General features: G+C 52.3%; 1 pseudogene; it reads right to left on the reverse strand.

The window, feature by feature from the left end:
- Window positions 1–367: 367 nt before the first annotated feature.
- LOC105053325 (elongation factor 2-like) lies at window positions 368–1,624 on the reverse strand (annotated as a pseudogene).
- Window positions 1,625–16,005: the final 14,381 nt, after the last annotated feature.

A 16,005-nucleotide genomic window follows, 5' to 3' on the forward strand; every position in this document is an offset into this window, starting at 1 on the left:
CCTCCCTGTTTGGAGAGCTACATTTCTTTAGGTGTGTCAACTCAAGCGAGAGAGTGAATCAGTTATGGATTCCACAACGCAGAGTAGATTTTGTATAACATATGGTAGGATTGTTCATTTAAGTGTGTGTTTGTGATGTTTTTCTTTCAAGTATGTATGCCACTTCAATTGAGCGTGACATTTTTTTTTTTTTTTTTTTTGGACATCAATGGATAAATTCTCTAACCCGCAAACTTCGTCTTACAAAGTATCTTGGAAAATAACTAAACCAGTAAAGATGTATAAAGCATCCTCACGGCAAACTCAGACAGATAACACATCTAGAAATAAAAATGCAAACATGACAGAAACCGACTACAGTAATTAACTACCTGCAAACAGACTCGGTGGTAATGACTTGGAGCTTGTCTTCTTCATATTCGGATAATGGGGTCATCTGCTCCTTCGAGCCTTTCCTCTTCCGGATGTCACTCACAAGTTGTGCTGCTTGAGTACTTGCAGGCTCCAATGGGTCAGAAGACATCATGCATGTCCCAGAGATCAAACACACACTAAGGGAATGCCTGACCTGATGTTGCAGCCCTCAGAGTGCTTGAGAACCCAAAGGACTCGATAACTGGGAGGTAATTAAGCCTTGATGTTGTAAAGAGGGGTACCCGGCCTTTGTAGCTCTTCAAATACATGGCCACGCTTCTCGTTAAGAACACCATAGATGCCCCCAAGTGCCTGCCTGCTCGGGAGCCTGAATCTCTACCAGGTAATTAAACTGGTTCCAATTCCAAAAGCCTTGGTTTAGCCGTCAACTGTGATGCACATATGACCCTTCTAGCTGTTGGAATGATCTGATCACCACCACCTCTGTGAATAGCATCAGCATGCAGAACCACATCACATACTTCAAAGCATATTGCGCGCACGCATGTTTTCTTCAGCCAATGCTCCTCCTGATGATGCCCGCTGGAAACCAGCCACAACAGATCTAGTCCTTAATTTCATTAAGGTACGTACTGTACTCGATCCCTTGCACATATCAACGACCATGTTAGGGCCAGTGGCTTCAGGCCCAAAGCACCAGTTCTTCTTAGCAAGATCCTTGTCCCAACCAAACTCCTTTTTGGATCATCCCGTGGGCCAATACGCCCTTCATCAATGGCCTCAGCAAGCCCATCTTCCATGGGTCGTGCTTCCATATGGAGCCGATTGTGCTTGTTTGGTGACTTACCCATCACAGTCCGGCAAGATTTCTCAAGGACAGTTTCCCGGAAAAAGAGACCACAATGATCTGCACCCCCCATGAAATCCTCCTGCAGATCTTTCAAGCGAATCTATCTCAAGGTGGAGGTCCCCAGCACCTGCAACAATGTGCTCGCCAGATTCTTCTATTGTACAGACCACCATGGGATCTGATTTGGCCAGACGTTTTAAACCTTCAACGAGCTTGGGATGGTCAGATGCAACCTTGCATTGAACTGCTACACGTACAACAGGAGAAACAAAAAATTTCATGCATGCCTCTTATTGGATGGGCATCGACTTAATTCCTTCTCATTTGTCAGAGTTGCATTCTTGGTGATATATTGATCTAACCCAACCATGGCAACCTTGTATCCACAGGGCACATCCTCTAGATCCATCGACAATACCAATTACAAGCTAAGAGGCAAGAATTTGATGAGGTTGTATATTCTTCTCTAGTTTCATCTCTATGGTTTGATAAAATTGGAACCCATGCCTTAAATAGACGAGCTTGGCATTTAATCAATAATAGGATTTGCCTTCTTTGGCCAGATGAAGAAGGCTCCCATAATTCACAAGGTTTAGTGCAGTTAAGAAGATGCTGGAAGAATGAACAATGAATACGGCCATGACAAGTAGCACTGTTCTTCCTTTGACTAACAAACCTTTCTTTTTATTAATTGGATTAGGGAGGTGAAAACTCATCCAAGGAATTCGAAGAACGCAGTCATACTTTGGAAAAGAATATTTGAAGAGCATAAGTATTTCAGCAAAGAAAACCACATATTCCATAATTCCATTAATTCCTCCATACACAAAGAATGCATCACAAACTAGAGTGAAAAATAGCGTCCTCCAGGACAACAATACCCATAAGTAGGGAAGAAAACAAGAAGGGTTACGTTACAAGCGGATTTTGGATCGGGGAGGCAAATCATTTTCTTCATGCCCTCAAAGACAACCATAAATCTTCTAATTTCATACTTATCACAGAAATCAATGGACCTTTTGCCGCCGCAAGCAACAAGAAATCTGGTAATTGGAATGAAAAGAATCAAGGGATGAGTTATAAAAATCTTTAAAATTATAGTATTAAAAAATGATAAAATAAAAGCATTCCTTCGTCAACTAGGAGTGAGTATAAAGAACGACACAACGACCCGAACCCAATCCTCAAAATGAAATCACAACTTCGTGTCCGGGGTCATGGCTCGATATGCAAGAAATGCCAAAAATATTGAGAAAAACCATAGTATCCACCCATCGCTAATTTCTTTAGAAGGGAAAATATCACCAAGTATTTGTTGAAAAATAAAAAAAAATAGAAGAGAAGGTGAGAACTAGGATTTCAGAGGAAAAAGTCCTACTTTCTCTAGGACCAAAAGGATCCTTTTTATTAATTTTCAAGGGCTCAATTTAGAAATTATACAAATATATTTTTCTCTAACTAGAAGATTGCATTCCTAATCAAAGGGATCTATAATTTAAGAATTATACAAATATATTTTTTTCTAATTAGAAGATTGCATTGTTAATCAGAGAGATCTACAGCTCATTTCAATAGTATTCTCTTGAATAAAGTATCACAAACAGTCTTCAAACAAGGATATATCAAATGTACCAATAAAACAAACGGAATAATGTCACGCTCAATCGAGGTGGCATATATACTTGAAAGAGGAACATCACACGGACACTTAAATGAACGATCCTACCCTATATTATAGAATACATGAATAGCTCATCCTTCGATCACATGAGTTGGCACATAAACACACCTAAAGAAAGCAGACCTCCAGCAGGAGAGGCCATCCATCCATGTACTCTATCTTATTGAATACATAATCACTAAGCAAACATCTAACATAAAAAACTAAAGAACTGACCCCATATTATTTCTTGCCACCATCCATGAGCACTTTCACACATCAAAGACCTTCAATTCATCAATATCATCTAGTCGGCTGGTGGATCGCAGCAGCAGAGTAGCTTGAGAATACTATTCATGACGCCTCCCCTCTTGGGGGCTGACCCTGAAGTTTTGGATGAATCCATGGAGAGCACCAATAAGCCAAGTGGCAAGAACTAATGCTGTGGTTGATCAAGGTCTCTTCTCCAGTGTTTGCACTCAAGAGCATGGAACACACCTCATAAATGGACAAGCTTAGCAGTTAAATAACGGCATTTGCCTTGTTTGGTCTGGTTGGGGTGGATTCCCCATGATTTCGAGGAACTTTTATGGTAGTTTTACCCTGTTTTAGAGCAGGGGAAGATTTTTTAATATTTACTCTTCCAGAAGATGGAGACCTTTACGTATGACGTTCGCTAACATAGGAATATTAGAACCTGCATGACTCGCGAATGGAGTGACCCTTGTTTCACGTTAGAGGCCGGCAGGCCGACCGCAGGAAATATAGACAGATGAGACCACACAGTTTCCACGAACGAGTATTGCAGCGCAGCGTTCTGCTTCCAAGAAAATCCCATTGGTGTTTTTTACCTTCCCGGGATCAAGAATGCCATGTCGCCTTGCCAACTGAAAGTTTTTTAGAGCTTGGATCCTTCCATATTCTATTATATTTTATTTATGTAATGTACATTATCATATCATAATATTATATAATATAATAGATAGTATAAAATTAATTTAAGAGGTATAATCGAAACGAGCGTAAACAATTTCGAGATAGATATGGAATAGTTCATGCCCAGAATGAGCATAAGATGGTTATTTTCAAGTGAGTATATATTTATGTTTTGCAAATAATGTTTAGCTGGCATTAGGTCGGATGCTTCAAATCTATACCATTGTGAAGACCATAACATAATACACAAGTCTAGCCATGATTTTCCAGATCAATTTACATGTTGATTGAGAAAAAAAATATATAAAATAAAACATTGAAAATGTAGTGTTAACCATAAAATTATAGCTTGACTAAATTTCTGCAAAAATTGGAATCAATCTGAAGTTGGATTTGGCACTGGTGAATAAGCAGGATTAACATCTATAAAATCCACTAAATGTTAGGCTAAAATCTATGTTCCCAGATCTTGATCTTGATCCAGCTCGATCATGTAACGTATATATTACTGCTTTAAGAAATAGAAATAGATAGTAATAAAAAGGAACTAACAAAAATGAAGTGCACAGCTTATTTTTGACTTTTATATGAAAGACCACGTCAGCAAAGCCATCAAAGGAGCTCCATCGAGAGCAATACGGTTTAGAGCTTGTTGGGATATACCGACCGACGACCCCGACGGACGACTCCGACCGACGACTCCGATGGACGACCCCGACGGACGACCCCGACGGACGACTCCGATCGACTGGCCGACCGACCGACCGACCGGCCGACCGACCGATCGATTCCGACCGACTCCGACCGGCCGACCGACCGACTGACCGACTGGCCGACCGACCGACCGACCGACCGACTGACCGACCGACCGACTCCGACCGACGACCCCGACGGACGACCCCGACGGACGACTCTGGTCGACTGGCCGACCGACCGACTGACCGACCGACCGACCGACTGACCGACCGACCGACCGACTGGCCGACCGACCGACTCCGACCGATGACCCCGACGGACGACTCCGATCGACTGGCCGACCGACCGACCGACCGGCCGACCGACCGACTGGCCGACCGGCCGACCGACCGACCGACTGGCCGACCGACCGACTCCGACGGACGACCCCGACGGACGACTCCGATCGACTGGCCGACCGACCGACCGACCGGCCGACCGACCGACCGACTCCGACCGACTCCGACCGACCGGCCGACCGACCGACCGACCGACTGGCGACCGACCGGTGGACGCCATCACCGGCCAATTAACGGCCTACAACCGACTGAGGATGTGTCTACCGGGCATGCTTTTCCCGACCGACTGAACCTAGAAGTCTGATGGCCGACTCACGCAAGGCTCGCCGACCAACGGAGGGGTCCGACGCCACTCAACTGACCACCGACCTAGGGTCGGTCGACTCCTCTGATCGCCGTACAGCCGCCAGACCTTGTCAGTTCTGACAGCAACATGCGGTACGGCCATCTAGGGGCATTGTCCCGCCGAGGGCATTGTCAACCCTGGTGATTTGACAGCCCACAGCGACATGACACTTTCACGGTGACTCTGACAATCTACAGTGAGTTGACAATTCCTCACTTGTCCGCACCATTAATGACGGCGCCATACCGTGCTCCACTATATAAATCGGGGAAGGCAACAGTGCAAGGGATCTCTCCACTTCTCGACTGGTAGACCACAGGCTCGCTCCTCTCTTCCCTCTCTCCCTCGATCGAGCTCTCTGTCTACATTTCACTGTTGCCCAGTCACCTCTCTGACTTGACCGTCGGAGGGTCTCCGCCAGAGCCGCCTCCAGTCAGAGTGGACTTCTCGTTTTGCAGGTGCTCGCTTCCCGGCGATCGGACGACGAGGCGATTGGCCGCAACAGATTGGCGCGCCAGGTAGGGGGAACGATGACGAAGACAAGAGCCCAACGATCGAGGATCACCGGGTCGGCGAGGCGCTCTTCCCGCCGGGAAGAGGCCTCCCCGCCACCGTCGGCGGCGGAGCCTAGCTCTCCACGCCCCGCAGTGACCACGGAGGCGCAGATCGCGGCCATCGTACGGTAGATGATCGTACTGACGGATGCAGTCAAGAGCCTCCAGCAACAACCGGCGGCCCGTCCAATGCCCTCCAGGAGCAACCGCCGACGACCGCACCGATCCCCGTCGCCTCTGCGCGAGCGCCCTCAACAGCGCTCCCACGGAGAGGAGCAGGGACGGCCATGGCGCGACGACCGACGGTCCCGGCAGCCCTCTCCTTCCCTGCTGAAACGGGCGAGGAAGGAGAAGCGGCCGCGAACGCCGTCCGCCTCCCTTCGGAATCTTCCGGGGACTCCACTCCTGGGGTCTCCCAGCACCGACGGGCGGACGACTACGAGGCAGGTTCGAGAAAATCGACCGTCGGCTTGCGCAGTTGCAGATGGACGGCCAGAAGTCCGCGAACGACGTCGACTTTCAGACCGCCCAACCTCTCTCCCGACTCATCCTCGACGAACCGATCTCCAGTCGGTTCAAGATGCCGCACGTGGAGTCTTACGACAGCTCCACCGACCCAATCGACCATCTGAAAAGCTACAAATCTCTCATGACGATCCAAGGGGCAACCGACGCTCTCCTTTGCATCGGCTTCCCCGCCACGCTCCGCAAAGTTGCCAGGGCCTGGTACTCCGGTCTTCGATCGGGAAGTATCCACTCCTTCGGGCAGCTCGAGCATTCCTTCGTGGTCCATTTCAGTACCAGTCGGAAGCCGCCGCGAACCTCGGACAGTCTTTTCTCCCTCAAGCAGAGAGAAAATGAGACTCTACGATACTTCGTGACGCGATTCAACGCGGCCACGCTTGAGGTCCGGGACCTCAATGGAGACATGGCCATCTCGGCCATGAAACGGGGGCTAAGGACATCCCGGTTCACCTACTCCCTGGACAAAACCCTCCCCCGAACATACGCCGAACTGCTGGAGCGCGCGTACAAGTACATGCGCACGGACGAAGGAGCTTCCGACCGGCGCCTGACTTAAGGCACGGGCCGAAAAGAAAAATAGAAGAAAGGTCGGGCCCATGCAGGCCCTCCACCGATAGATGGGTCTTGCCCGACAATGGAGTCCGAGACCGACGCATCGCAGGTATGACTCCTAACCCCTCTCCCCGCTCCTCATGCGCAGATCCTGATAGAGATCGAAGGAGCAGAGAATCTACGACGGCCTCGCCTCTGAAGGCAAAAGACCCCGACCAACACGGTCGATCGTCGATCGCCAAATCAACGGCTCGATCATCGATCGCCGAATCAACGGCCTCGGCCTCTGAAGGCAAAAGGCCCCGACCAACATGGCCGATCGTCGATCGCCGAATCAACGGCTCGATCGTCAATCGCCGAACCGACGGCCTCGGCCTCTGAAGGCAAAAGGCCCCGACCAACATGACTCGATCATCGATCGTCGAACCGACGAACTCAGCCTTTGAAGGCAAAAGGCCCGACCAACATGGCCGATCGTCGATCGCCGAATCAACGGCTCGATCACCGATCACCGAAATCAACGACCTCAGCCTTTGAAGGCAAAAGGCCCCGACCAACATGGGCCGATCGTCGATCGTCGAATCAACGGCTCGATCACCGATCGCCGAAATCAACGGCCTCAGCCTTTGAAGGCAAAAGGCCCGACCAACATGGCCGATCATCGATCGCCGAATCAACGGCTCGATCACCGATCACCGAAATCGACGACCTCAGCCTTTGAAGGCAAAAGGCCCCGACCAACATGGCTCGATTGCCGATCGCCGAATCTACGACTCCGTCGTCGGCCTGATCGACGAATCGCCGAACCAATGCTCAATCTACGTCTCGATCATCGAGGACATATCGGATTCTACAACGGAGATTGAAGGAGCGGAATATCTACGACGGCCCCACCTCTGAAGGCAAAAGGCTTCGACTAATGCGGCTGGCTAACTTGCCGACTTAGCTTCGACTAAGAAAGGCAAAATGCCAAGACGACCGCAGTCGCATTCGCGACATACCGATCTGGTCACGACCGATCGAAGGATATCGGCTTGCCACCGTTTATCATACATCCCGACGCATACGTCCGACCAAGGGCGGACAATGGATATTCGACTTGCCATCGTTATCCTATCCGAATACGTCGGACGCTACTCGACTATCAGATTCTGCGGAATGATCATGTCGACCAGCAACGTTCGGAGGTTGGCCGACCTCCGACCCTGACGTGCATGCTCGATCTACAGTCGGGATGACCGATATTGGATCGTTCGTTGATGTGATCGCTAGAGTCGGGGCAAGAAAAGACGGAAACCACTCCTTTCGTCCGGACCGTCGCCCACGTGTTCACGCGAGCCAACACGACATCGGGCTCAAGAGTGGGGGGGCAACTGTTGGGATATACCGACCGACGACCCGACGGACGACTCCGACCGACGACTCCGACGGACGACCCCCGACGGACGACTCCGGTCGATTGGCGACCGACCGACGACCGACCGATTCCGACCGATCCGACCGGCCGACCGACTGACTGACCGACTGGCCGACGACCGACCGACCGACTGACGACTGGCCGACCGGCCGACGACCGACTGGCCGACCGACCGACTCCGACGGACGACCCCGGGACGACTCTGGTCGACTGGCCGACCGACCGACCGACCGACCGACCGATCGACCGACCGACTCCGACCGATGACCCCGACGGACGACCCCGACGGACGACTCCGGTCGACTGGCGACCGACCGACGACCGATTCCGACCGACTCCGACCCCGGCCGACCGACCGACCGACGACTGGCCGACCGACCGACTCGACCGACGACCCCAACGGACGACTCCGTCGACTGGCCGACCCGACCGACCCGGCCGACCGACCGACCGACTCCGACCGACTCGACCGACCGGCCGACCGACCGACTGGCCGACCGGCCGACCGACGGCCGACCGCCGGACGCCATCACCGGCCAATTAACGGCCTACAACCGACTGAGGATGTGTCTGCCGGGCATGCTTTTCCGACCGACTGAACCTAGAAGTCTGATGGTCGACTCACGCAAGGCTCGCCGACCAACGAAGGGGTCCGACCCACAGCTGACCACCGACCTAAGTCGGTCGACTCCTCTGATCGCCGTACAGCCGCCAGACCTTGTCAGTTCTGACAGCAACATGCGGTACGGCATCTAGGGGCATTGTCCGCCGAGGGCATTGTCAACCCTGGTGATTTGACAGCCTCACGGCGACATGACATTTCACGGCGACTCTGACAATCTACAGTGATTGACAATTCCTCACTTGTCCGCACCATTAATGCGCCATACCGTGCTCCATATATAAATCGGGAAGGCAACAGTGCAGGATCTCCCACTTCTCGATGAGAGACAAGGCTCGTCCTCTCTCTCTCTCTCGATTGAGCTCTCTGTCTTCATTTCACTGTTGCCCATCACTCTCTGACTTGACCGTCGGAGGGTCCCGTCGGAGCGCCTCCGGTCAGTGTGGACTTCTCATTTTGCAGGCACACGTTCCCCGGGATCAGACGACGAGGCGATTGGCCGCAACAGAGCTTCTATGCAATTTCTTGTTAGGAGAAAAAAAGGAATAACCGAGGCTTCGATATTTTTGCAAAGTTATAAACATGCCAGCTTCTTCAAGTGACAGTCCACATCAGCATAAAGGGCAGAGTAAGTGGACAGGGTATCTTCTTTGGGTTATGCCCAGAATCCAATATTCTAGACATAGGAGATAAGTCATCTAGGTTCTTCTTTGGTTCTGGTTTTAGGTCTACATTGATCCCTGGAGTGCCAAATTAGATATTTACAAATATCATTGTATATTCAATTAATGGATTGTGTGTGCAAAAGTGCATGCTATGGGGTTTCCTAGATTCCAGAGTTAGGGGAGCAGTTGGGTGGGTCTCCTTCTCCGACTCGACATGGAGATAGAGTTCGTTTAGGACTTGATCCGGATGAAGGCTGTTTGGCCATTTGGATCACCAAATTGGCCAATAGGCTCATGCAATGAAGTGTAAAGAAGATAACCATCCCTCTCATTTACTTGTTAAGAAGTGCTCCTCTGCTCAAGCCTTTGGTCCACCTTGAAGCTCCAACTTAAAATTAATGGTGGCCTAAAGAGTTACAAGATCTTTGGAGTGGGTGCGGTCCAAGAAAATCAAAGAACAGATAGACACAGATGGAATTAGCTCAGCTTAGCTATTTATTGCCACATTTGGTTGGAACGCAATGTCCATCTCTTTCTAAGAAAGCAGAGCTCTTCAACTCTAAATAAAGCCCCCGATCGCTTAACATGGTAGGGGAATGTTGCATTTAACGGCAAATAGAAGGATAGCCACCTAGCCTATGGTGAGGAAGCTTCTTGGACCCCTTTTCAATTGTAGTACTTTCTTTCTGCAAAGCTTCAATCTGTCCCTTGAACCAATTTAGTAAGATGTACGAGCCTTGGGTTGAACCGTTGGGAGGCCTTCTTAGAAGTTATGGCTTCGCTCCTGATACTATAGTGGGAAGGGAGAGAGGAAAGGACTCCTCGGCCGCCGCCGGCATCACGGCCTCCCGACGGTCGCCACGGTCAGAGAGGGGAATAGGGAGGCAGGGAGAGATAAAAGAGAAAAGAGACAGCGAGGAGGGAGAGGGAAAGGGTTTCGGGCTCACGGTGGTGCGGAGGCGAGGTGGTGTTCCGCCACCATGCCCGAACAGGGGAGCAAGAGGCGATTCCCCACGTCGATCGGTGACGGGCTCCATCTGCTCGTTGGCGGCCGGCACATGGAGGGAGATGCGAGAGACGAGGAAGCAGCGTGGCTTACCAGCGTTGACGCGGCGATCTTGGCCCCAGGTCAAAAACAGGGGAAGACAAGGCTCAGAACAAATTTACATAGAATAGATTGCTTTAAGGTTCACAGTAGTTTTAGATAAACATATCTTATAGTCAGCATGCTTTATTTATGCACAACTCCAGAGTATCCACCTCTCCGACGATCCACTACGACGCCTCTCCGATTCGGCGTGGCGAGCCAAGCAGGGGCACCGTAATATGCCTTTCAAGACGCCGCCACCTGGGCACATAGCGGCGCTCGGTCTTCTTGAGGAGATACCCTAGCATGCACCCACTCTTGGGCACAGAGAAGTGTCCGTGATTCTCGCCGGTGGCCGGAGTTTGGTCCATGGTATTCGGCCACTAAGTTTGAGAGAAGATGGTGCAGTCTTGGAATCTTAGTAAATGCTAAAGGCAACGTGGTCGCAGTTAAATAACGAGAGTGGGGAGAGGTCCCATTTGGCATCTGGCAAGAGAGAGGAAAGGATTCCAGAAAGAGATCGAAAGAATGGTGGAGAGAGAGAGGATCGGAAAGGATGGATTCCATCCTCTAATTGAAGGGGTTGGAGTAAAAAGCAATGGAGGGGGTTGTCAAGGGTTAGAGAAATGGACCCTTGATGAAGGTTAGACCATCCTTCTTGATAAAGAATGATCCAGTGGGGCAAATGGTTGGCAAGGAAGTACCTGGTCCACGATCACCTGGTGGACTTGACTGGTCAATGGTCAAAGAACGTCACAACGAAGCAAGATGTAAAGTGGCTTCACAAAATTGTATCCAACAAGTTTAATTGCACATAGTGTGAGATGATCACATATTATAATAGATGGAATTGGATTTATGCTTTGTAATCTTGTGTTCTATAGCTATAATGCCCCAAGGGCAGCTTAATTATTGTCCGTGAAGAATTGCTCCACAGATTATATCATGCAATTTAAGAGGAGGAATTGAATCCAGCACTACCAAACCTTAACAGACCGAATTGGCCTAAAATGGTTAGCTTGAAAGCACAGTTCTGGCCATAAAAAAACTTAAGACTGGACCTTAAAAATATCCTATCCGACCAACACAAGCAGGATGTTTAACTTGCCCTGACCCATTTTGTTGAGCAAGGTAGGGGCCAATAAAACCTAATACTTGCTCTTGTCCAGGAGGCCTATAGGGTTGCACATATTTAAATCTCCTAGCCTAATTTCAAAGTCTGTTTTTTTTCTTTTTTTCTTTTTTGTGATAAGGAACTTTAAAGTCTTGTTGCTTTTGGATTCTCAAAATTTAAACTCTATCTTTTGAACCAAAAAAGATTTATTTTTCTAGAGTTCGGCCCATCTATTTATCTCTATCTTTAAATTTATTATTGTTGTTGTTGTTCTTATTATTATTATTATTGAGTTGTGTCATAAAAATGCATAGCATCCTTGGCTTTTTATGGAAGGAGAACCAAGATGATTTAGGGGTCCAGGACGGTCTGACACGGTTTCTACGAGGGGTAGGCCTTCTAAAAAGTAACAAAGGTGGGCAAAGTTTTTCTCTGATCGAACGGACGGAGACTGATCCTCAACTGCCAAGGAGGCTCCTACTTTTTATATTAGAAAAGGATTGCAGCCATTTGGTTCGGCAGAGCTTTGAATTGGATCAAAATTTTGGTGAATAATTTAGGACTTGTTGGGATATACCGATCCTGACCGACTCCGACGGACGACTCCGACTGGCCGACCGACCGACCGACTCCGATGGACGACTCCGACGGACGACTCCGACTGGCCGACCGACCGACTGCGACGGACGACTCCGACGGACGACTCCGACTGGCCGACCGACCGACTCCGACGGACGACTCCGACGGACGACTCCGACGGACGACCGACCGACTGGCCGACCGACCGACTCCGACGGACGACTCCGACGGACGACTCCGACTGGCCGACCGACTCCGACGGACGACTCCGACGGATGACTCCGACTGGCCGACCGACTGGCCGACCGACGACTGGCCGACCGACCGACTCCGACGGACGACTCCGACGGACGACTCCGACTGGCCGACCGACCGACCGGCCGATCGATCGACCGACCGACTGGCCGACCGACCGACCGACCGACTGGCCGACCGACCGACCGACCAGGAAGTCTGATGGCCGACTCTCGCAACATGCCCGGCTGACCATCGGAGGGGTCCGAATCTTCACCCGGCGCCACACAGCTGGCCACCGACCTAGGATCGGTCGACTCCTCCGATCGCCGTATAGCCGCCAGAGCCTGTCAGCCCTGACAGCGACATGCGGCACTGCCATCTAAGGGCATTATCCCGCCTAGGGCATTGTCAACCCTAGCGATTTGACAGCCCCACGGCGATGTGACACTTTCACGGCGACCCTGACAGTCTACAGTGAGTTGACAGTTCCTCACTTGTCCGCGCCATTAATGACGGCGCCATACCGTGCTCCACTATATATATCGGGGAAGGCAACAGTGCAAGGGATCGATCCGCTCCCCCCACTTCTCGACTCCAAAACCACAAGCTTGCTCCTCCCTCTCCCTTTCTCTCTCGAATCGAGCTCTCTGTCTTCATTTCACTGTTGCCCAGTCACCTCTCTGACTTGACCGTCGGAGGGTCCCCGTCGGAGCCGCCTCCGGTCAGTGTGGACTTCTCATTTTTGCAGGTGCACGTTCCCAGACGATCGGGCGACGAGGCGATTGGCCGCAACAGATTGGCGCGCCAGGAAGGGGACAGCATGACAAAGACAAGAGCCCAGCGATCGAGGGTCACCGGATCGGCGAGGTGCTCTTCCTGCCGGGAAGAGGCCTCCCCGCCACCGCCGGCGGCGGAGCCCAGCTCTCCACACCCCACGGTGACCACGGAGGCGCAGATCGCGGCCATCGTACGGCAGATGACCGTACTGACGGACGCGGTCAAGAGCCTCCAGCAACAACCGGCGGCCCGTCCGATGCCTTCCAGGAGCAGCCGCCGACGACCGCGTCGATCCCTGTCGCCTCCATGCGAGCGCCCCCAACAGCGCTCCCATGGAGAAGAGGAGGGACGACCATGGCGCGACGACCGACGGTCCCAGCGGCCCTCTCCCTCCCCGTTGGAACGGGCAAGGAAGGAGAAACGGCCGCGCACACCGTCGGCCTCCCTCTCAGAATCCTTCGGAGACTCCACTCCTGGGGTCTCCCAGCATCGACGAGCGGACGACTACGAGCGACGGTTCGAGGAAATCGATCGCCGACTCGCCCAACTGCAGACGGACGGCCAGAAGTCTTCCAACGACGTCGACTTCCAGACCGCCCAACCTCTCTCCCGATTGGTCCTCGACGAGCCGATTCCCAGTCGGTTCAAGATGCCGCACGTGGAGCCATACGACGGCTCCACCGACCCAGTCGACCACCTCGAGAGCTACAAAGCTCTCATGACGATTCAGGAGGCAACCGACGCTCTCTTTTGCATCGGTTTCCCCGCCACACTCCGCAAGGCTGCCAGGGCTTGGTACTCCGATCGGGGAGTATCCACTCCTTCGGGCAGCTCGAGCATTCGTTCGTGGCCCATTTCAGCACCAGCCGAAAGCCGCCGCGAACGTCGGACAGCCTTTTCTCCCTCAAGCAGGGGGAAAACGAGACGCTCCGGCACTTCGTGGTGCGATTCAACGCGGCCACGCTAGAGGTCCGGACCTCAACGAAGACATGGCTGTCTCAGCCATGAAGCGGGGCTTGAGGGCGTCCCGATTCACTTATTCTCTGGACAAGACCCTCCCCCGGACTTATGCCGAGCTACTGGAGCGCGCATACAAGTATATGCGGGCGGACGAAGGAGCGTCCGACCGACGCTTGGCCGAACCCAGAGGCCCGAAGGAGAAGCGGAGGAAAGGTCGGGAACCCACCGAACCAAGCAGGCTCCCGACCGATAGTCGGGTCTCGCCACCCCGACGAATCCAAAAGTCACCCCGACAATGGAGTCCGAGACCGACGCATCGCAGGTATGACTCCTACACCTCTCTCCCCGCTCCTCGTGCGCAGATCTCAATAGAGATCGAAGGAGCGGAGAATCTACGACGGCCTCGGCCTCTGAAGGCAAAAGGCCCCGACCAACACGGCCGATCGTCGATCGCCGAATCAACGGCTCGATCACCGATCGCCGAACCGACGGCCTCGACCTCTGAAGGCAAAAGGCCCCGACCAACATGACTCGATCATCGATCGTCAAACCGACGGCCTCGGCCTCTGAAGGCAAAAGGCCCCGACCAACACGGCCGATCGTCGATCGCCGAATCAATGGCTCGATCACCGATCGTCGAACCGACGGCCTTGGCCTCTGAAGGCAAAAGGCCCCGACCAATACGGCCGATCGTCGATCGCCGAATCAACGGCTCGATCACCGATCGCCGAACCGACGGCCTCGACCTCTGAAGGCAAAAGGCCCCGACCAATATGACTCGATCATCGATCGTCAAACCGACGGCCTCGGCCTCTGAAGGCAAAAGGCCCCAACCAACACGGCCGATCGTCGATCGCCGAATCAACGGCTCGATCATCGATCGCCGAACCGACGGCCTCGGCCTCTGAAGGCAAAAGGCCCCGACCAACACGGCCGATCGTCGATCGCCGAATCAACGACTCGATCACCGATCGCCGAACCGACGGCCTCGGCCTCTGAAGGCAAAAGGCCCCGACCAACATGACTCGATCATCGATCGTCAAACCGACGGCCTCGGCCTCTGAAGGCAAAAGGCCCCGACCAACACGGCCGATCGTCGATCGCCGAATCAATGGCTCGATCATCGATCGCCGAACCGACGGCCTCGGCCTCTGAAGGCAAAAGGTCCCGACCAACACGGCCGATCGTCGATCGCCGAATCAACGACTCGATTATCGATCGCCGAACCGACGGCCTCCGTCTCTGAAGGCAAAAGGCCCCGACCAACATGACTCGATCATCGATCGTCAAACCGACGGCCTCAGCCTTTGAAGAAAAAAGGCCTCGACCAACATGGCCGATCATCGATCGCCGAATCAACGGCTCGATCATCGATCGCCGAAATCGACGGCCTCAGCCTTTGAAGGCAAAAGGCCCCGACCAACATGGCTCGATTGTCGATCGCCAAATCTACGACTCCGTCGTAGGCCTGATCGACGAATCGCCGAACCAATGGCTCAATCTACGTCTCGATCATCGAGGACATATCGGATTCTACAACGGAGATTGAAGGAGCGGAATATCTACGATGGCCCCCACCTTTGAAGGCAAAGGGCTTCGACTAATGCGGCTGGCTAACTTGCCGACTTAGCTTCGACTAAGAAAGGCAAAATGCCAAGACGACCGCAGTCGCATTCGCGACATACCGATCTGGTCACGACCGATCGAAGGATATT

The sequence above is a fragment of the Elaeis guineensis genome, chromosome 10 (genome assembly GCF_000442705.2).
Source record: "Elaeis guineensis isolate ETL-2024a chromosome 10, EG11, whole genome shotgun sequence".
Lineage (NCBI taxonomy): Eukaryota > Viridiplantae > Streptophyta > Magnoliopsida > Arecales > Arecaceae > Elaeis > Elaeis guineensis.